This window comes from Panicum virgatum, chromosome 4K, assembly GCF_016808335.1.
Source record: "Panicum virgatum strain AP13 chromosome 4K, P.virgatum_v5, whole genome shotgun sequence".
Taxonomy (NCBI): Eukaryota; Viridiplantae; Streptophyta; class Magnoliopsida; order Poales; family Poaceae; genus Panicum; species Panicum virgatum.
The window spans coordinates 12,734,811-12,756,166 of record NC_053139.1 but is presented as its reverse complement, the minus strand read 5'-3'; the positions used below and the strand labels follow the sequence as shown (position 1 = coordinate 12,756,166).

At 44.0% G+C, this 21,356-nt stretch overlaps 1 long non-coding RNA gene and 1 pseudogene across 1 annotated transcript; one reads left to right on the top strand and one right to left on the bottom strand.

The window, feature by feature from the left end:
* Positions 1-25: 25 nt before the first annotated feature.
* Positions 26-8,413, bottom strand: LOC120701906 (annotated as a pseudogene).
* Positions 8,414-18,233: 9,820 nt separating this feature from the next.
* Positions 18,234-19,688, top strand: LOC120703178. The gene is made up of 2 exons (XR_005686826.1): positions 18,234-18,980; positions 19,412-19,688. It is a non-coding gene; the product is annotated as an uncharacterized LOC120703178 (long non-coding RNA).
* Positions 19,689-21,356: the final 1,668 nt, after the last annotated feature.

Below are 21,356 nucleotides of genomic sequence, written 5' to 3'. Positions count from 1 at the left end.
CCGTTTAAAAGTGTTCGCAAGGGGACTAATTAAAGTTTTCAATCTTGACAGGAGTTATGTCATCAGCTACCTTGAACTTCCCCACTAATCTTGCAAAGAGCAACATCTCCTTCTCCAAGGTGAATTTGATGTTCTCAGCCTGTTTGAAGGAATGCAATTCAGGTATGAGCCATCTGCAGTTGCAATGTGCAAAATCAAGTTTGTCTTGCTCCCTAATTTAAATACTTAGTTTTTTTCTTGAACACGCAATATATTAAGAAGAAATTTAAATACTTAAATTGATAGAGAACAACAGTAGATACATGCTGCAAAAGCTATGTATCTAGAAAAACTAAAATGAGCTATAATTTGAAATGGATGGAGCACTAAATAGCAAAGCCAGTACAAAACCTCAGTATTTTACTGCCCATAATAATGTGATGCATAGGTGTGGTGTATAAGGATTTAGAAGCTACGAAAGCAAAAGAGTAATCGTTAGACCTTGCGAAAACCATGTGGTTCCCCTTCATACTCAACTAGTGCAACGGGAAGGCCTTTGTCCTTTATGGTCTTGTATAATTTCGCTGTCTGATCTGGTGGTACAACCTGCAGATAATTGAAGTTGGTAAAGAGACCAGATCGCCAGAATCAAAATCAAATAGCTTAAACACTTGCATGGTAACAATGGAGAAGAAAGACACACTGGTAATTATCATGAGCACTTTGTTTATTCCCGCATCCAGCTTTATCTATTTCTAAAGTACACTACGTTTCCACCAGAATTTTTGGTTTGGTCCAACAACATCACTGACAGTGGACCCGAAGCGTATATAATTAGAATAGAACAATAGCACTATATTTTAACCTAAATGGACTCAAATACAACGAGAATATGAAGACACGACAAAAATCTGTGTCGAAGAAAACCCTTCACTGGAAAAAATCAACCGCGACCCATACGGAGCTTTTGACTGTGGCAACACACAGGCATATTAGTGACTAATAATTTGATTAGATTCATCACTAGATAGATGTTGTTGTGTTAAGTATATGTGTTACTTTCCATACCCCTGATGAATAGTAAATATAAAAAAACTACACAAATTATCTTAAATATTTAGGGATCTTCAGGAATATTATGAAATTCAACTTTGGGTAGCATATCCTCAATCAATCATGTGAGTTCAGGTATGGTAGCCTTACTGTGTCTTCCAATCCATGAAACAAAATCAATGGGCACGTAAATTTGTCAACAAAGTTTATTGGTGCTCTCTCAAAGTAAGCCTGTTTGTTCCCTGGAATATTGAAGGCAAAGAGATGTTGTCAATACAGCCATGAAAAGAATTTGGATACCACTTTCAAATATAGATGAGTGCAAAATTCCCTACCAACAAGGTTGTCAGTGTAGCATGCCTCCAACTTGTGCGAACCTGCCCTCAATGAAGTTAAGTCAGCAATCTGCTTATAAACAGAGACATAACCCGACATTAATAAGTATAGTTGGATTAAGCTGAGTCAAACGAGAGAAAATGACAATGGAAACTTGCCCCGTATAAAGAACAACCAGCCTTGAATGTCTGCCTAAAAGCAAGACAAGCTAAAGTTGTGAATCCTCCAGCAGATTCTCCAGTTATACAAAGCCGTTGCCCATCTACTCTTCCAGTTTCCACCTTAACAATCCACACGATATAACCATGTAAGCACATGCGTTCATATTTTATTAGTGCCCACATAAATGAAGATTACAGCCTCTTTTCCGCATAAATTACTAAAAGGGTTTGTCAGTTCAAACAAGTCATACCAGGAATGTAGCACAACTGCAGCAATCATTTACATCAACAACACCCCATTGCCCTAAAAGCCTCTCTCGATATTCTCTCCCATAGCCTTCATGAAAGAGAAGAAACACCAAGAAAATGGACTATCTTCAGCAACCAAAATCTTTAATAGAAAATAGAATAAGGTGCTTGTAAATAAGAGGATGTAAATCCTGTTTTGAGCTCATGATGGAAATGCATCATTTTGAATAATGAATGCATCAGCTTGCAAGTAAGAAGAATGCAGGGCTCTTTGTCAGACAGTTAGTTGAGCCTAGAATGAACCAAATACCAGAGCTTCCCCCATAATTAACATCAACAAGTGCGCATCCTCGGCTCGTCCAGTACTGCACATTAAGATCCAGAACTCCACGTGCTTCTTCTGTAGGTCCACCTAAACAATTGCAGTGATGTAAAAAGGATTACAGTGATGCTTTTCTATGCAACTGGGCAACCAAGACTTATTTCACTACCCTTGAAATTTGGCAAGTGGTAAATCAAGTCAGTTATGACCATTGAATGATTTTCTATCATCATAATTTCATCAGAGCATTTACATTATGTGTAGATAGATAGAAGAACACAGACACTTGTTCAAATTATACTAGAAAATATGAAATGAAATTGAACATCATTTTCTGAATCATATGGTGGTTCACGGGTGTATATGGGCCACATCGTGATGATGAAAAGGTGGCCTTCCTCGACGAACTCCGGGAGGTACGATCAAACTGTCATGGCCCCTGGATGCTGGCAGGGGATTTTAACATGATATACTGCTCAGAGGACAAAAATAATGAGAATATCAATCATGCCATGATGGGGCGGTTTAGGAGGTTTGTCAACGAATTAGAACTGAAAGAAATCCCTCTCTTAGGGAGAAGATATACCTGGTCTAATGAGAGGGTTTCTCCAACACTTGTCAAGCATGATACTGTGTTGTGCACCAACGACTGGGAAGATATTTACACTGGAAGTATGCTGCAGACTCATGCCACCGAGATGTCGGATCACTGTCCGCTGGTCTTGGGCCTTTGGGAAGGTATCTTGGGTAAGAAAAGATTTCATTTTGAGAGCTTCTGGACAAAGTTGGAGGGATTCCATGATGCGGTACAGCGGTCTTGGGAGGAGCCCGTTCTGGACTGCTCACCTTTACTAAGAATATCAATTAAGTTGAAAAGACTTGCTAAAGCACTGCAATCTTGGAGTCAGAAACAGGTCGGGAACATAAACTCACAACTAGCTCTTGCTCGACACATTCTTCACAACCTGGAAGTGGCACAAGATCACCGAGAGTTGTCGGCCGAGGAGGATTGGCTGAGATGCAAACTGAAAAAGCACTGTTTGGTCCTGGCCTCTTTAGAAAGAACAATTGCTCGCCTCAGGTCAAGGATACGCTACCTGAAAGAGAATGATGCCAATACCTCTTTTTTTCACAAACAAGCTGGCTTCCGTAAGCGCAAAAACTTCATTCCAAAGCTTGTAGTGGAAGATCGGGTGGTTACGGCCCAAGAGGACAAACATTAGATACTCCTTGAGCACTTTGAGGGAATTTTGGGTCAGGCAAGAACAAGAACAGTCTCTTTGGAGCTGGCTGCTTTCCATCGAGCAGGAGTTGATCTGTCAATTTTGGATGCACCTTTCTCTGAGGATGAAGTTTGGGCCACCATTAAAGCGCTACCAGCCGATCGAGCACCGGGACCAGATGGTTTCACCGGCCGTTTTTATAAATCCTGTTGGCAGATTATTAAAAGCGATCTTATGGCAGCATTGATATCAATTCATCAAGGGGATTTGAGGAACCTAGAGCTGCTGAACTCTGCTTACTTAACCTTAATCCCCAAGAAAGCTGAGGCACTTGAAGCAAACGACTACCGCCCTATTAGTCTGGTTCATAGTTTTGCTAAATTGGTCACCAAGCTGTTGGCTAATCGGTTGGCACCTCTGTTGAATAATTTGGTCGCAACCAATCATAGTGCTTTCATCAGGGGCAGGTGTATACACGACAACTACATGTTGGTACAACAGACTATTAAGGTACTCCACCGCCGTAAGATCTCAAGCCTTTTTTTGAAACTGGATATTTCTAAGGCATTTGACTCAGTGGACTGGTCCTTCTTGTTAGAAATTTTGTCACACTTGGGTTTTGGTTTCACCTAGCGAACCATTATCTCCAATTTATTGCAGTCTGCCTCTACCCAAGTCATGCTTAATGGTGAACCAGGACAGCCTATCTTCCATCAAAGAGGACTGCGCCAAGGGGACCCTCTCTCCCCGATGTTATTTATCTTAGTTATGGATGTCCTAAATAGTTTGTTCACCAAGGCTGCTGAAGACGGACTTTTGTCTCCCTTACACTCGATTGGTCAGAGACTATCTCTGTATGCTGATGATGTGGCACTCTTTATTAGTTCCGATGGAGAAGATCTTCAGCTCACAAAGGATATTCTGAAAACTTTTGGAGAAGCATCAGGGTTGCAAACCAATCTGCAGAAGAGCTGTGTGATACCCATACATTGTGATGAGGGAATTGTGGAGGATATAAACAACACTCTAGAGTGCACTGCTGCAAGTTTTCCCACTACCTATTTGGGTCTACCTATATCTAACAAGAAACTGAGAAGAGGGGATTTATTAGCCTGGATTGAGAAAATAGCTAACAAACTGCCAGGGTGGAAAGCTTCGCTGCTAACCTTGGCTGGACGAACAGTGCTAGTACGATTTGTACTTACTGCAATTCCCATCCACTTGCTAGTTGCCATCAAAGTTCCCAAGTGGTTCTTACGCGCGGTGGATAAAATAAGAGGTTTCCTATGGACAGGTCGAAAAAATGCCAATGGTGGTAATTGCTTAGTTGCCTGGGAAAAGGTCATGAGACCTATTGATCTTGGGGGGCTGGGCATTCACAACCTTGAGATCTTGGGCTGGGCGTTACAAATGAGATGGCTTTGGCTTGAGAAAACCAGATCTGATCGGCCTTGGGCTGGCCTACAAATCCCGGTCTACTCCAATACAACAGCTATGTTTGCTTGTGCAATTACAACTACGGTTGGTAATGGAAGGAACTCATTGTTTTGGACTGACCGTTGGTTGCATGGCAGCTGTCTAGAGGATCTGGCCCCAAATGTTGTCAGTTGTGTACCTCTAAAATTCAGAAAAAAGAGAACAGTGGCTGAGGCTTTGTTGGGGAATTCCTGGGTGGCAAATATAAAAGGAGCTCTAGGGTGGCTTGGCCTGGTAGAATACCTTGAGCTGTGGGACATGTTAGCTGGTGTTAACCTAAATAATACAGATGACATCCATCGGTGGAAACTTGAAGCTTCAGGGGAATTCTCTACAAGATCAGCATATAAAAATTTCTTTGTCGGAGCCATCACCTTTGAACCTTGGAAGAAAGTATGGAAGTCGTGGGCACCCGAGAAATGTAAAACTTTTGTGTGGTTGGCCATTCGGAACCGTTGTTGGACTGCGGACCGTCTACAAAAAAGAGGCCTCCCTCATCCTGAGGGCTGCCCGCTCTGCGACCAGGAAGAGGAAAATATTCAGCACATCCTCACTTCCTGTGTTTTTGCTAGGCAATTCTGGTTTGCCATTTTGCAGCCATTAAACCTGGCTCGTTTAACACCAACAAGGACGGTTAGCTTTGCTGATTGGTGGAAAAAGCTGAGAGGAAATTTCAGAAACAACACAGGAAGGGGTTTAATTCTTTGTGCATCCTCGGAGCCTGGACCATTTGGAAGCATAGGAATGCATGTGTTTTCGAGGGAGCGTCTCCAAACCTACAGGTCGCGGTGCAAGCCTTCAAGGAGGAATCACACCTTTGGCAATTCTCAGGGGCTAAGAGGCTCGCTGCCCTAAGCCTTGAGTTGGGGGAAAGGCATGCCCATTAGATGGTTTGGATGTGGTCTGGTCCCAACTTTGTGTGTTTTTTGTAATAGTCTTTTTTAGATCTGCACGCTCCTCACTCTGGTCCAAGGTGTGGAGTGTTCTATGTATTTGGACCACTCTTATTCTCTCTTAATACAAAGATACGCAGCTCTCCTGCGTGTTCGAGAAAAAAAAATAATATAGCCAATGAAAATGTTCAGCAAACACAAACTAATACAGTGAACAGCCCTTAATGAACTTTTGGAATCTTAAAGAAAACGACAAGAACTGTACCATGAGTCCTGACCAATAATGGAGGCTTTTCATCTGATGGGCCTTGGAAACTATGATTATATGGAGCATAGAAATAAGCATATGCATGCTGTCCGGGAATTACAGTAGGAAACTCGATAAATTCAGGCAAGCTAAAATAGGATTTATATTTTGTTACATCATCTGAGGAGGACCAAATTAGAGAGAAATCAGTAGTCATTGTTCTCTTTTCATCCAGAGTTACCTGGCAAAAAAACAAGAGAATGAATGACGCAGAATTTCAGTTCCAATACTTGGCATGAGACAACCAGTAAATTAAGATAGCAAACCTTTGCTATTGATACTGGAAGATTAGCAGATGCACCCTCAATATAGAAGCATTCATCTCCTGAAACCTGGAAAATTATCAGGATTTGAATTAAAGCTTAGTATGATAACAAACTCAAGGAGTAAAAACATAATATAGCTGTATGATATATTATCACACAGTAGGTCTTCAACTAGTTCTTGAGGTAGCTCATCAGATTTTTGTACTTACTATGTTAGTTACAGAAGAGAAGGGAATGTCAAGTGCTGAAAAGGATCCCGAACCAGGGTCAAGCACCCCAACATATGATCTTCCATTTTGTCTGGAAACAACAAGCATGTTTACTCTTCTGAAATATATATACAAAAATAATGGTACACCTACAAATATAACAACCACCAGAAATATGAAAACCTGTAACAGCAAATGATTTTGAGACTTGAGTCATCTTTTCCAAGTAAAGCATAGGAGCTGGCACCAAAAACCCACATTGGTTTTGAGAATTCAGCATCCAAAGCATAATTACCACATTGCTCTGCTCATCCTGTACCAATAACAAGAAAAAAACGATTTTTCCTGGGGAAAAGTTTGGAAACTTATATAATTATATATATATTCAGTTATGACACTCCAAGTTGACTGCATCTTAGTATTAGACTATTAGGCTATCAATGGAAGTGTTACTACTGACATACATGATGGAGTTGACAAAATAGCTCAATATACAAGTGGTTTATCGTAATTTTTTCTGTGGAAAAGCTCATATTATGTAAAAGGTTATAATTTGTTAAAAATGAGAAAATTAGACACCGACCAAATAGGTGGAAGAAATACATATAGAAAAGATTAGTTATAAGACGGTCACTATGGACAGTATGCCCCCATTCCATGCTCTAATAACATAGTCTACCAACGTAGGAACACAACCAGACCAGTAGGCAACTGAGTAGAAAATAGTACAAGTGTCAGATAAAATTATACCCATTTATAGATATTCCAAAATCCACTCTGCCGATCTGTTATGAAGAACAGCTGCCCTAAACCAAAAAATTTGATTCAATTAACCGAGATTTTTAGTGATTTAACACCTACTGAATAATTTTGACATAGAAAGACAACTATTCATGCAGAAACAAGTACTTGACAAGAAAAAGCATTAAACATTACATTCAGAACACATATGAAACTAAGATCAAATTCTGTATGCAAATACCTTTTGACGACCACTTGGGTTCAGTAGGAGATTCTACCAATGTTGGGTCTCCACCAGCAATGCAAATTCGGTTTTCCACTTCTCTAAAGATAATAAATGACACAAAGTATGTAAAACTTGAAAGAAAATCTATGTTGCGTTCATGTGTACTCAAAAGCACAAGCAACTCAAGCATTGTTTTTTTTTTGTTAAAACAACATTGACCACACAGAGAAGTCCCTTGCTATGCCTTAAGAGAGGGGAGTGTACAGAACCCTTTAGGGAGGTCCTCACATGATCTGCAAGCACCTGTGTTCAAGCCTGGGTGGGCAGCCTCTCAGGCTCTGTCTGTTTTGTTCACCAAAAAAAAAGGAATTGCAACAAACAACCTATGTTCCCAATTGATTCAGATAAAAAACATCTTAAGACTCCATAACCTGTGTTCCAAATAGCAAACTTAAAATATTTAAATACAATCTCACACAGATCAGCACTTGCTTTGAATTATCTGTAAGTATAGAGTGGTTCCCCTAAAAATATGTATATAGTGGTATAAAATGTGGGCTTGTGCTGCAGATGTTCCAAGTTTGTACGAATGACTTCAAGCTCATTCACAAATATACAATGACATAGAACCTAAAATTCCTAAGCCTGTAGAGTAGAACATTTATTTCTTTCAGCAAGAACTGCAAAACAAAAAGCATGGAAGTAAGACATTACCCTTTTTCAGAGAAATATCCAACCCATTGTGAGAACCGCCCAATTTGCACTCGGTTTAGGTGAAAATTATTGATTAATCCATTAAGACGAGAGTTAACACGTGTCCGTCTCTCGGCACGCCACGTGTTAATCCACATCTTAGAGGCACTTAATCAACACAATTCATCTAAAACGATCGCAAATCCGGTAGTCCCGGTATGTGCTCCAACATACACTCAGGATCTAGCATATGCACATACCGTTTACAATCAGATACATCGCCACAGAACCACAAAGAGCAGTTTTACATTACCAGAGTTCATACAGGTTCAAAATAGGAGGGTTCCGACTAACTTCCATTACAAGCCTTGGGCTCACGAAAGCCATATTAAACAGAAACTTAGAATTTATTATATTTACATGCTCTCACGAAGTTCGGTTACGATAAAAACCTAATAAGATAATGGTGTCTTGCTCAAGAACACCATCACAGTCACAACGACCTACTCCTCCCCCGCATTTGGCTCAGCGGGGTAGAAGTGGCCGAACACCACTTCCGGTTCACCTGCAACTAGATTTAGAAAGCAACCTGAGTAAAAAGGTACTTGCAAGACTTACGTGATTAAATAAGTAAGGATTATGCAAGGCTCAATTGAAAGCTTTAAGGTTAAGTAATTATTGCATAGCAAGAGCTTTCTAAACTATCACCTAGCAAGATTAATTATGCTTGCCCAAACCCCAAAAGTCTTAGTTGATTAATAACATAATATATGAGTGATCATAAAGGTGGCAAGAACCACTCCAACAAATCCGAAACTCTCTACGAGGAATTCGACGAACCAAGAGTTTGCTCATATCCGAGAGCGCGGCAATTCGAATTGATTTAAACCTTGCAAGGGTGTACTACTTTACCCACACGATGCAAGGACCATGCATCTCACCCAACCCGCTAAAGTTGGATAAGGGGGACTCGCGTCAACCGTTCCCAACAAGACTCGATCATTGAACTTCACAGCTAGCTTACGCGTAGAGACTTAGTTCCACCGGGGACATCACTAAACTTTCCTACACATAGTTCCACCGGGGACACCCCTAAGCCTCTCTGCATAGCCCTTGGCCACATATCTAGGACTGCACATCAATGATCAAGTCAAAGAAGGTAATTGGCTCATCCGTACCATTATTTGGATATGTGGTAGCACGGAAAGGTGCTCAAAGTCGATGGCATCCACAGACGGTCCTTAAATGATCCAAGCGGACTATGCCCATATGACAACATTCTCTAGGCCCTACCCTTCCGCTCGAATCTCGGTACTACCACTCCAACATTACCCCAACGAACCAGTGCAATCAAGGATTATCGGTAAGTGTGATACTCCAAGACATTCCTTCTTAGCAAGCGATATAATTATTCTAAACAGGGCTAAGCATCTAGTCAGGTTAAGTAATTAACTGACTAACAAGTGACAAGGACATGAGTGACAAATCAGGAGAGGACAATGCTTGAAATTGGGTACAAGAATGCAATACATACATACTATATAACCCAACATTACCCGGTGATATAACTAACTAACTCAGATTAAATAGGAGCAAGGAATCATGCTTAGCTGCTTGCCTTGGTTAACTTCGGGCTCAACCACGAACTGGACTCCGGGTTCAGGCTCAATGGACCCGGTGGGCTCCACGGGTTCGACCTCCGACGGTTCGGTCACTATAATGCATGAATGCGATACTAGAATTAGCATGATTCCATGGTTGTGCATAAATTAAAATGCATGAAATGATATGCAGAAAAAGATATGCATAAAATAACATTTTGGATATGCAACCCTGACAAAACCGGTGGTACCGGTTTCCAAAACCGGTGGCACCGCTTTCAGCCGGATTTTGCCATGGCGTGCACGCGACGCCCGAAATAGAAGAAGGAATGGCTGGAAAGGTCAAGGGAGATGCCGTGATACTTACCCCATGCTCAGGTCGTGTGGAGAAAAGCCGAAGAAGGGACCTCGACGCGTGAGGCGGAGATTCAAGCGGTGGCTGTCGTGGGGAAACGATTTCTTCAACTGAGAAATATGAAACACATTGTGCACTGTGGAGAGTGATTGAGGAAGTTCCAATTGATAGGCCACTGCTTCCACTTTCTTGATAATATGAAAAGGTCCCACATAGCGTGGCGCTAGCTTTCCTCTAACTTGGAAACGGCGAGTGCCCTTAAATGGAGAAACCTTGAGATAGACATAATCGCCAACTTTGAGGTGGAGTTCTCAGCGACGACGATCAGCATAAGTCTTCTGGCGAGATTGAGCAATACGAAGATTCTCACGGATAATTCTGACTTGATCCTCAGCATCTTTTACTAAATCCGGGCCAAAGAAAGGCTTTTCTCCAGATTCGGACCAAATGATCAGAGTTCTGCACCGTCTTCCATAGAGAGCTTCAAAAGGAGACATTTTGATATTTGCTTGATAACTATTGTTGTAGGAAAACTCTGCAAATGGCAAGCAAGTAACCCATTTCTTCTCATATATAAGAGCACAGGCTCGTAGCATGTCTTCTAAGATTTGATTGACTCTCTCAGCTTGACCGTCGGTTTGAGAATGATAAGCAGTACTATAGGTGAGATCAGTCCCCATGGCTTCATGAAGACTTCTCCAAAAGTGAGCGACAAATTGAGGACCACGATCCGAGACAATTTTCTTAGGAATGCCATGAAGACATACAATGCGGGTAAGGTATAACTCCGCATATTGCTTGGCATGATAAGTAGTCTTGACTGGAAGAAAATGAGCCGATTTCGTCAAACGATCCACGATTACCCATATAGAATCATACCCTTCAGAAGACCTGGGTAACCCAGTGATAAAATACATTCCTATTTCTTCTCACTTCCATGATGGAATAGGTAAGGGCTGAAGGGTACCAGCCGGTTTGAGATGTTCGGCTTTAACTCGTTGGCAAACATCGCACTCGGCGACATATCGAGCGATTTCTCACTTCATACGAGTCCGCCAAAACCCTTGCTTAAGATCCTGATACATTTTGGTATTTCCCGGATGAATGGAGAATTGAGAACTATGGGCTTAATCAAGGATAATTCGCCTGAGGTTATGATCCTTAGGCACCACAATACGCTTCCCAAAGAATAGAACTCTTTCATTATCAGTAGAGATGCATCGAGCTTTGCCCTCCTTCATTAATTCCCGAATTCGAGCCATACCCTTATTCTTCTTTTGGGCCTCCTTAATTTGATCATAAAGGTCAGATTTGACCGTGAGAGTGGCAAGATAGCCTTCTTTGACTATAGAAATTCCAAGTTTCCGAAGATCATCACAAAGAGTATGCACAGGAGGAGCTATGGTCAAGCAATTGCATTGAGCCTTCCGGCTTAGTGCATCAGCGACGACATTTGCCTTATCGGGATGATAATGCACTTCAGTATCATAGTCCTTGATGTAGCGAAAATGGTCTCTCATGCCATATTTCAATATAATGTTTTGGCGATTGATGACACACACAACACTTGGACTAATATGATTGTTAAGATGAACATTCCCAGGCTTTTAGGTTCAAGTGATGACAAAGAGAAGATAGGCGTAGCTAGGCCCGAAGGGCAAAATGAACCAAGTCAAAGAAATCAAGACAGAGGCATTTTGCTATCATCGGTTAAACCGACGTAGGGCAAAATGAACTCACCGGTGCAATCACAGAAAAGGTCTGCGGGCTAGGGTTTGGCACCAGATTAACCGGCGTTGGGTGTTTTACACTCGTCGGTGCATTGACTTGGAGTACACCAGGCTAGGGTTTTACACCGGTTGAACCGATGCTAAAGAAATTGCATACGTCGGTGCATTGACAGATGAAGACAGAGTAAATTCTATACACCGGTTAAACCGACGATTAGATATTGGTGAACGTCGGTGCAGTTGTCCAAAGAGTTAGTTTTTCAGCAACTACACTCACCGGTTAAACCGATGCTGCATCGGTTGATTACGTCGGTCGATTGAGGTAGCCGTTGAAGTATAACGAATAGTTGGAAAATACACTCACCGGTTAAACCGGTGATGACAAAAACGGGAGCACCGGTTTAACCGGTGATAGTGCTTTTTGTCAGCCTTTTTCCAACGGCTAGTTTGGGGTGTGTGGGCTATATATATATGTCACCCCACGGCTCATTTGAGGGTGCTGGAGACCAAGGAAGCATACAAGAGCCAAAGATCATCTCCAACCACCATAGAGCTTCATTGTACATCATATAGGCTTAAGCACACTTGTGAGAGTGCTTAGTGCTTGTAATAGGGATTAGTTCTTGCGAGAGCTCCCTTGAGAGAAGTCTTGCTGCGGCAAGCAATCCTTGTGATCCATCATGTGACCCTCCGACTTGGTGTGGAGTGGCAACGACACTTTGTGCGGGGGAAGAGGAGACCCCCTCCTTGGTGGAGAAGCTCCGTAGTGGATTTCGGCCGGGTGACCGAGAGAGACGGTGGTGGTGCACGAGACTCGGTTTCTTGTGGGCACTTGCCTTTGCTTGCCGGCATCGCTTTGGTGGCGTAGTGCAAGATGGTGATCGGAAGAGCCTCGGTGTCCTGTGGACGTAGGTGTTTGTGCCGAACCACGTTACAGGACCGTGTCTACTCGGGAGTTTGCATCCATCTTGCACTTACCTCTTTACTTACCGTATTACATTTCCGCATTTACTCTATCTACTCGGCAGTTTGCATCCTTCTTTGGTACATGACTAAGAAGCTGATCATTCCGTATTTTTGTGTACCTCTCTTTTGCTAACCATTCTATCCATGCATTGTGAGTTTCTACACCGGGAACATCGCAAACCTCGCTGGATATCCACCCTTAACCAAAAACATCTCTTTGTGAAATACCTCCTTGACCACAACCTATATATTGAGTATATATTATTATTTCAACGGCAAAACAATGGAATCAAGAGCAAAATTTAGTAAAATATAAGCTTGGGAAGCATCAAAGAGTTCGCAGCAGAAAAATTCGAAGAAGTGGCGGCCTACAGGCAGTAGGCCGGCCGGTTTTGACGCCCCCCTTTGGACGAAAACACCCTGAAGCAAGTCGAACCCCCTTTGGTAGTTCCGCCATGAACCTCTAGCCACCATGACTACAAGATCATGCTAAGCGATCTATCTCGATAATAGATCTTGGATGAAGCAAACCCAAAGAAAAGAACGAAATTGAAAGAGAGAACATGGTCGCTAAAAATTCGGAATCACAAGTAACTTCACCATGAATGATTGTACATCACAAGATCACAACCGGGGCCCTACCTTGATCTTGATGATCCTAGCTCCAGAACTCCGACGTGGTCTTCCTTGCAAGGTTCCCACGTCGGCTAGGGAAGCCCCTAGACAACTAGCACGACCCTCGGCTCTCCGAGAGGTGTCCCTCTATCTTCTCTGCTCCTTGGCGTCGTCTCCCGAATTGATCTTCTGCGTGAGCCTGGGGGAGGGGTCATTAAATAGCCTCAGGAAACCCTAGGTCGAAGGGGAGGCCGAGACTCCCTGAAAAGGGCCTGGGCCGGCCGGCTCAATGGGCCTAGGCCGGCCGGCCTGGCCCATTTTCTCGCCGCCTCGCACCCTCCTTTCTCCCCAAGTCTTCTGGAGTCTTTTGGAGTTTATACCTTTCACGATTACACCCCATTGGACGTCGTTATCTTCGAGATTTCTTCGAGGGAAAGGATAGGACGGAGAATCCTTCCTTAAATCTCTATTTGCTTTGCTTAGCCCCGAAGTATCTCGATCTCATCTTGTGGGCTTTGTCCTTTGGGCTTCATTGGAGGGTAGATGTGCATGAACGGGCTTCTAGTCGTCATGGCCTTTGGTCCTTTGCTTGGGCTTTGGCCTTAGTCTTTCTTCGTGTTATTGCGTGATCATAGGCCTCGTCATTTCATGCTCCAAAATTGGTCAACTGCAAAAACGAAGTACCTCCAAAATATATGTGCAAATGCGAAAACGACCAATAATCGGGCCGAGGTTAGGATGGTTAGTGATTTTGATATTAAATTCATGCCATTATCAAAGTTAAACAGGGGATAAAATGGATACTTAAGGAGCGCCAACAGCCGGCCGGCCCAACACCCCTAGGCCGGCCGGCCTGGGCCTTTTCCTCCTCTGTTGGCTTCAATCTTTTACGAGGAGATGCCCCCATTGAATTCCAAAGTTGAGTCCAGAGAATTGATACGAGTTTTGTGCACTCACTCCATCAGATTATCATCACTTCATTGCTTGAGGACAAGCAAACGTTCAAGCATGGGGGAGGTGGAGTAAGTGCATTGTGTTGCCAACGGTTCCGAGGAGAAAAAAGAAAGAAAAGAAAAGAAAAAAATGATGATGAAAAGCTCCTTGGTTCTGTTTGCTTCATCAAACTCCAAGTACTTTGAAGATTATTCTATACTCAATTATTCCAACCATGTGCAATCCGATAACAAGGACTTCAGTTGTGCCTTGGTATCAACCGTTGCCATTTGCACATGTCCACCATCTAAAGTGTGTGTTCCATTCTCTCCCTCTCCACAAAGAAATTATTTTCCAATGGTCTTTTTGACGAGTCTCGATAAATCCATAAGAAGTATTTCTTGGTTTGATAATATCTTGATTATAATATCTTTTGTTAGGACTAACCTTTCCAGAGCTCCAGATAAAGCCTCACACATATATATGAGAGAAAGAAAGGAGGAAGTTCTAGCAAGTTTGAGAGACAAGATGAGCTGAGAGTTTCCATGAGCAAATTGCAATGAGGTTTAAATTATTGATCTTGGTTTAGCATTATTTATGGAACTTACTTTCTTAATTCTGAGACTTGTTAAATTTTGAGAGCATGTGTTTAATAATTGTGGTGAAGCATTTAACTTGTATCTACCTTCCACGTTGAAAAAACTGGTTACTACTTGAAGTATTAACTGCAAAATATTTTTGGGAGCATTGTGTTTTCTCGTGTATGATCAAGTGCAGGGATTGGACACCGAAAGACAATACTGATTTTTATCAAAAACTTACTCGAGGACGAGCAAGGTTTAAGCATGGGGGGAATGTTGGCGCTCCTTAAGTATCCATTTTATCCTCTGTTTAACTTTGATAATGACATGAATTTAATATCAAAATCACTAACCATCCTAACCTCGGCCCAATTATTGGTCGTTTTCACAATTGCACATATATTTTGGAGGTACTTCGTTTTTGCAGGTTTTTGACCAATTTTGGAGCATGAAATGACGAGGCCCATGATCACGCAATAACACGAAGAAAGACGAAGGCCAAAGCCCAAACAAAGGACCAAAGGCCATGACGACTAGAAGCCCGTTCATGCACATCCACCCTCCAATGAAGCCCAAAGGACAAAGCCCACAAGATGAGATCGAGATACTTCGGGGCTAAGCAAAGCAAATAGAGATTTAAGGAAGGATTCTCCGTCCTATCCTTTCCCTCGAAGAAATCTCGAAGATAACGACGTCCAACGGGGTGCAATCGTGAAAGGTATAAACTCTAGAAAACTCCAGAAGACTTGGGGAGAAAGGAGGGCGCGAGGCGGCGAGAAAATGGGCCAGGCCGGCCTGGGCCCATTGAGCCGGCCGGCCCAGGCCCTTTTCAGGGAGTCTCAGCCTCCCCTTCGACCTAGGGTTTCCTGAGGCTATTTAAAGACCCCTCCCCCAGGCTCACGCAGAAGATCATTGGGGAGACGACACCATGGAGCAGAGAAGATAGAGGGACACCTCTCAGAGAGACGAGGGTCGTGCTAGTTGTCTAGGGGCTTCCCTAGCCGACGTGGGAATCTTGCAAGGAAGACCACGTCGGAGTTCTTGAGCTAGGATCATCAAGATCAAGGTAGGGCCCCGGTTGTGATCTTGTGATGTACAATCATTCATGGTGAAGTTACTTGTGATTCCGAATTTTTAGCGACCATGTTCTCTCTTTCGATATCATCCTTTTCTTTGGGTTTGCTGCATCCTAAATCTATTATCGAGATAGATCGCTTAGCATGATCTTGTAGTTATGGTGGCTAGAGGTTCATGGCGGAACTACCAAAGGGGGATTTGACTTGCTTCAGGGTGCTTTCGTCCAAAGGGGGGCGTCGTGACAGGGCGTTGCTTTAGTAGATGGGGTATCAAAGGATCGGATTGGAGATTTTGGGTTTAACGATGTTTTTCATTGAGATTCACGTCTGTCTTGCTTCACTACATCTGGCTTGAACTACAACATATGCATGATCTAGGTGATCTAGATTGGTTATCTCTAACTTTCTCTTGCTACCTTCGGTGTTTGCTGTTTTTAGTAGATTAGATTCATTTTACACCACCTCAACACAAAGGATTCTCTATGTTAGTAGATTGTTTCTTGTATCTTTGGTTTCGTGGATTGATAAACCTTGGGGGGATACTCTAAGGGAAAAGCTACACGATCCCGTGCACTTGCGGTATATAAATTGGGGCGCTAAGGAGCGTCAACACCCCCGAACTCCTGCCCCACCCTTACACGGGGGTGTCGTTACTCGTGTGAGTGCGGACCGGTACCTTCCTTACGTGCTTTGGCATGGCAGCAGACGAGGGGATTTTTTTAACCCCAGCCTGAAATTCGCTCCCACCAGGAGTCGAACCCAGGACCTGAGGAGTGGTTTTGAGGCCACCTAACCAGTCCAGCTAGACACCCTTTTGCCAGGTCAGCAAGAAACAAGGCCAACGAAGGTGAGAGGATGCAGAGTGCGAATGAGATTTATAGTTGTATGTTATTTCCTGATGGAGTTTGAAAAATTGGAGAGGAATGCGATGAAAGAAACGGTTGTGGCCTGGAATAGTTGGAAACCACCCCTACAGACATTTACAAAATTAATTCTGATGGGTCTTTCCATCCGAGTAACCGATCGGTTGGGGTTTTGTTGTAAGGGACAATAGCGGTGAGGTTCTTGTTAGATTCAAAGTTTCTGTGTTTCTAAGCAGATCGTACTAGATGTACAAATCGGGTATTGGGGTAACATGCTCAGTAGAGATACAAGTTGTTCATACCAAATCTAGTACAAAGAACGAGAGAGAGAGGCGTGTAGAGAAGTGCAGACCATCGGCCGGCGGCGGCGTAGTGGAGGAGGAACTCTAGTTCGCCATGTAGTCGATGGCAGCGAGGAAGTCCGGGTCGGTGGTGAGCGGATTCGGCGGCTGACTGAGGTACATTCGAGTACCTCCCAGCCGAGTAGTTATCTCCCGACTGGGTACCTACTCGGCCAGGACCACTCTACACGACTACCCGGCGAAAAGGCACTCGGCTGGACGTCGGAAGGTTCTTTCGAGGATCAGGATCAAGGCGCGGATATGGATTCCGGATATCTAGGGATCTCCACCAACCTGATTCCATGTAACAACCCGAGTAGATATCCTCCCTTACCTGTAACCCACGGCACCTGACCTATAAAGGCGCCGTGAGGAGACCCATAGAACATATTCATCTCTTTCATCATCAAGCTCATACAATACACACAATATAGGACGTAGGGTATTACGCTCCTGAGCGGCCCGAACCTGTCTATACCCTAGCATCATCTCACAACCATCTAGCTCTTGGCTCTGGAATCCCCCCTTCACCTACAAATCTACTGCCGGGCATACCCCTGGTGGACTTGCCGGATAAGCAATCATACAGCGGCGGCGGTGGACGGCGCAGATCCCGGCGTCCTTCAGGCCTCCACCAGCACGGACCGATGACGGGAGTGGCGGAGGAGAACATCGTGGTGGCAGCGGCGGAGCTTCCTGTCGACCTCGCGCTAACCCTAGATCGGTAGGGATTGTGGGAGTGGGTTCTGGCTGCGGTGAACTTTGGGTGCCGCGCCCCGAGCCCCACTCCTCTTCTTTATAGCGCTGGCGATGGGGCCCACCAGCCATAACGGGCTGGACGCCCCCGATCAGGGCGCATCAAGGGTTTGGCCCAATCGTTGGATTGGGCCAAGAGATCAATTCCAACAGTTCTAGCTGTAGGGGCGAGTAATATCACCTATGCAGCACCATTCTTGCAAGATGAAGCTATTGCAACATATAAGAGGATCCTTCAGGCAGCCCATCTTGGTATGACACAAATAATCTTGGAGATGGACGCTACAGTCCTTGCTTCTGCTCTCGAATCAAGCTGCATTGATCAGAGTGCTACTGGTGGTTTGGTGCGTAAGATATGAGACATTCGGGCATGTACAACGGGCTGTCGAGACCCGTCGACATGCGGCTATTTTTTGCAAAAAAAAAAACCTGGCAGCGAGGAGAGAGAGCCCGGCCGTCGTCTCGTTCGTCTACGGTAGCGGCCCGTGCTCCGACGCGAATCGACGACTCCGCGCCCCCCGTTGTACGACCCGCTCCCGTTCGTGGTCGGCGTCGCGAATCCGATGCGAGTGTGGGTGATTTTTGCTGCCTGTGCGGCAAATCTCACACCAAATCCCCCTCCAAGCAGGCAAGCACTATTGAAATCCTCCCCCAAATCCCCCTTCGGCCAACCCTAGCAGCAAGAGAAGCGAGCGGCGGCGGCGGCGGCCACACCTTGCAGCAGGAAGCCAGGAACAGAAGCGGGCGGCGGCGGCAGTGCAGGAGCTGCTCAAGGCGAAGGCGCAGCGGGAGCGGAGGGCAAAGGCGGCGGCGCAGAAGCGGAAGCCCACTGGGGTGCTGCTGCGGCGTCGAAGCAGAAGCGGAAGGCGGCGGGGGAGCGGCGGCGGCGCCCTGCTTGCTTGCTCTATCTTGTGCTGGCCGATGGCTCCGGCTCCTCTGCGCCTCCGTGCTTGCTTGTGCTAGCTTGTGTTGGCCGATGGCTCCGGCTAGCTCCTCTGTGCCTGCTTGCTCTTGCTTGCTTGAGTACTTGTGCGTGGCTCTGCTATGCCATTTAAAATCAACTCATACCATCATATGTTTGTGTCTCTGTGATTTGTGTCTCGGTTTTGTTTACTAATTGAGCTATGTGATGTTTGTTTGTGCTATGGGCTAGCTAATATAGACTTTATGTTACTGTCAATTGTAAATTAGAATGGGTTGTGCTAATTTTGTTGATTGTCCTCTCCATCTTACTATTGTTTCTCTAGGATTGCAAGCCGACTGATTGTGTTGTTTTTATGTTTTGAACTCGTCGTCAATAGATTAAGCATTCTCAAATGCAACTATGGATATTTTGCAGATAATAGATTGCCAAGGATCTCAGTATGCTTATTTCTAGGCAGTATTGCTTTACCATAAATTTGCCAAGGATCTCAGTATTGCTTTACCACATACTAACAGGGACTTATTTCTTTTTTCAGATCAAGGAAAAGCAGGGAGGAAGCACAACTGCAGCTGGACATCAATGCCAAGTTTTGAGAAGGGCAAAGATATATAGACAACTGAACTGCCATCTATTGCTTATTTGAATGCCACCAACTGAATGTATTTTCATTCATTCGTGTATTCATGTGTATATATACATGCTTATTTTAAGAGTCATATGAATTATTTGAATGCATTGTATATTTTTTCATGTATACAATAAAATGGCTACAAAGATCAATTATACACTAGATCACCATGAGTTTGTATAACGAAGGATGAATTAATCACCTTGTAGACAGCTAAATAGACAGCTCATTATATAAGCTGTCTGTTCAGCTGTCTATTTGTGACAAAAAAAACAGCAGCTGTCAGTACGGTTGTACATGCCTTTATGCATGTAGAGTTCTCTTTTTGTACCGTCTCCATGTGTAATGGAAGTTGTAATAATGTGGCAGATTGCTTAGCTTTCCATGGAGCGTTTGTGTCCTCTGGTTCTGAAGTGTTTATGAGCCGAGCCCCAGACTATGTAAAGGACTTTGTTTTGGGCGATTTTCCTAATAGTGTCTAAAGCAGTTGTGCTTTGCATTATAAAAAAAAACATTCAGGCTGCCTCTCCATCCTTGCGCCATGGCCAGCAGCCGGCAAGGGGCGTATTCACCAGCGGCTAGTATGGCGGGCGCCAGACTTCGCCATACTGGTGGATCCGCCCCAGATCGAATGTAATGTTGGAAGGGCGAAGTGACACAAAAGCTAACGTTCGGATGTTTCTTCATTGCCTGGAAAATTCTCTCCATTCCTTTTTAAATTTCATCTCTTGCTACTTCATTTTCAGGAACATATCAGACTTGTCCAGTACGCTTCGTGAACCAACCATTATTTTCCCTAATGTAGGAGAACAACAAACTGAAAAGCTGGACCTAATAAGAAACAACCATATTTGTTAACGGTGAAATTAAAGAACAAGATAATGTAAGGGCTACATGGTCAAACCGAGTTGACATTTTATTCTGGATACGACGAAAACCAACAATTAGGAGGAACAGCGAAAACAAATTAAATTTGTGCCTCGATCTCAAGAACGAAGCACTTTATTAAGTACAATCGAATAACTGGATGATTAAGCATCATTTGCAGCTGGCCCATTGTTCTCCTCGTCAAGGAACGGGTAGTCCGTGTAGCCAACAACAGGATCCTGCGTGTAGAAGGTGGAACGATCATACTTGTTCAGCGGTGCTAGCTCGAGTATTTATACGCGTTGGGGTGGACCCTGCCGGCGTCACGGCTTTGCATCTTCCCTCACGAGACCTGATGCCGTTTCCTTTGACTTTGCCACATTCGGTTGATTGGTTGGTTCCCCTCCCCCTGCTTAGCCGTCACCATCTCCGTCATCCGCTTGGTCTCCGATGTGGAGCTTAGCAGCCACACGATGCCCTTTTTTTCCTTCTCACGCCGACGACACAATGACGTTAGCTTTGCCTCTGAAGGGAAGGGACGCCGTATGCATGCATACAAACCGCGCGTTTGAGGCGGGCGGGCTGCTGAATTTGGTGCCAGTCGACAATCGTCATGAGCGAGAGGTGACGTCACTAGTACGTGAAAAATCGTGGCCATAGAAATCCTACTTGCGGGTCATGACGTGGAACTGTTGGTGACGGACCCTGAGGCTCAGTGAGTTAATTCACTCTATGCCATTGGAAAATATAACTCATTCTCTATATACCATTAAAAATTAGTACATCCCTTCTATACCATACTTTATAATTTCTCATTCCCTATGTGCCATTACCGTTAAAATCTGATATTAACGGCGTCAAATCTTTTGTGCTGTGACATTTTAACCCCTGTATCTATCGCATGGGCACCAGATCGATTAAAAAAAATCCCACCCGGCCACTCCAACCCTTCGGTGACGCCCCATCCCAGATCGTGCTGTGCCCC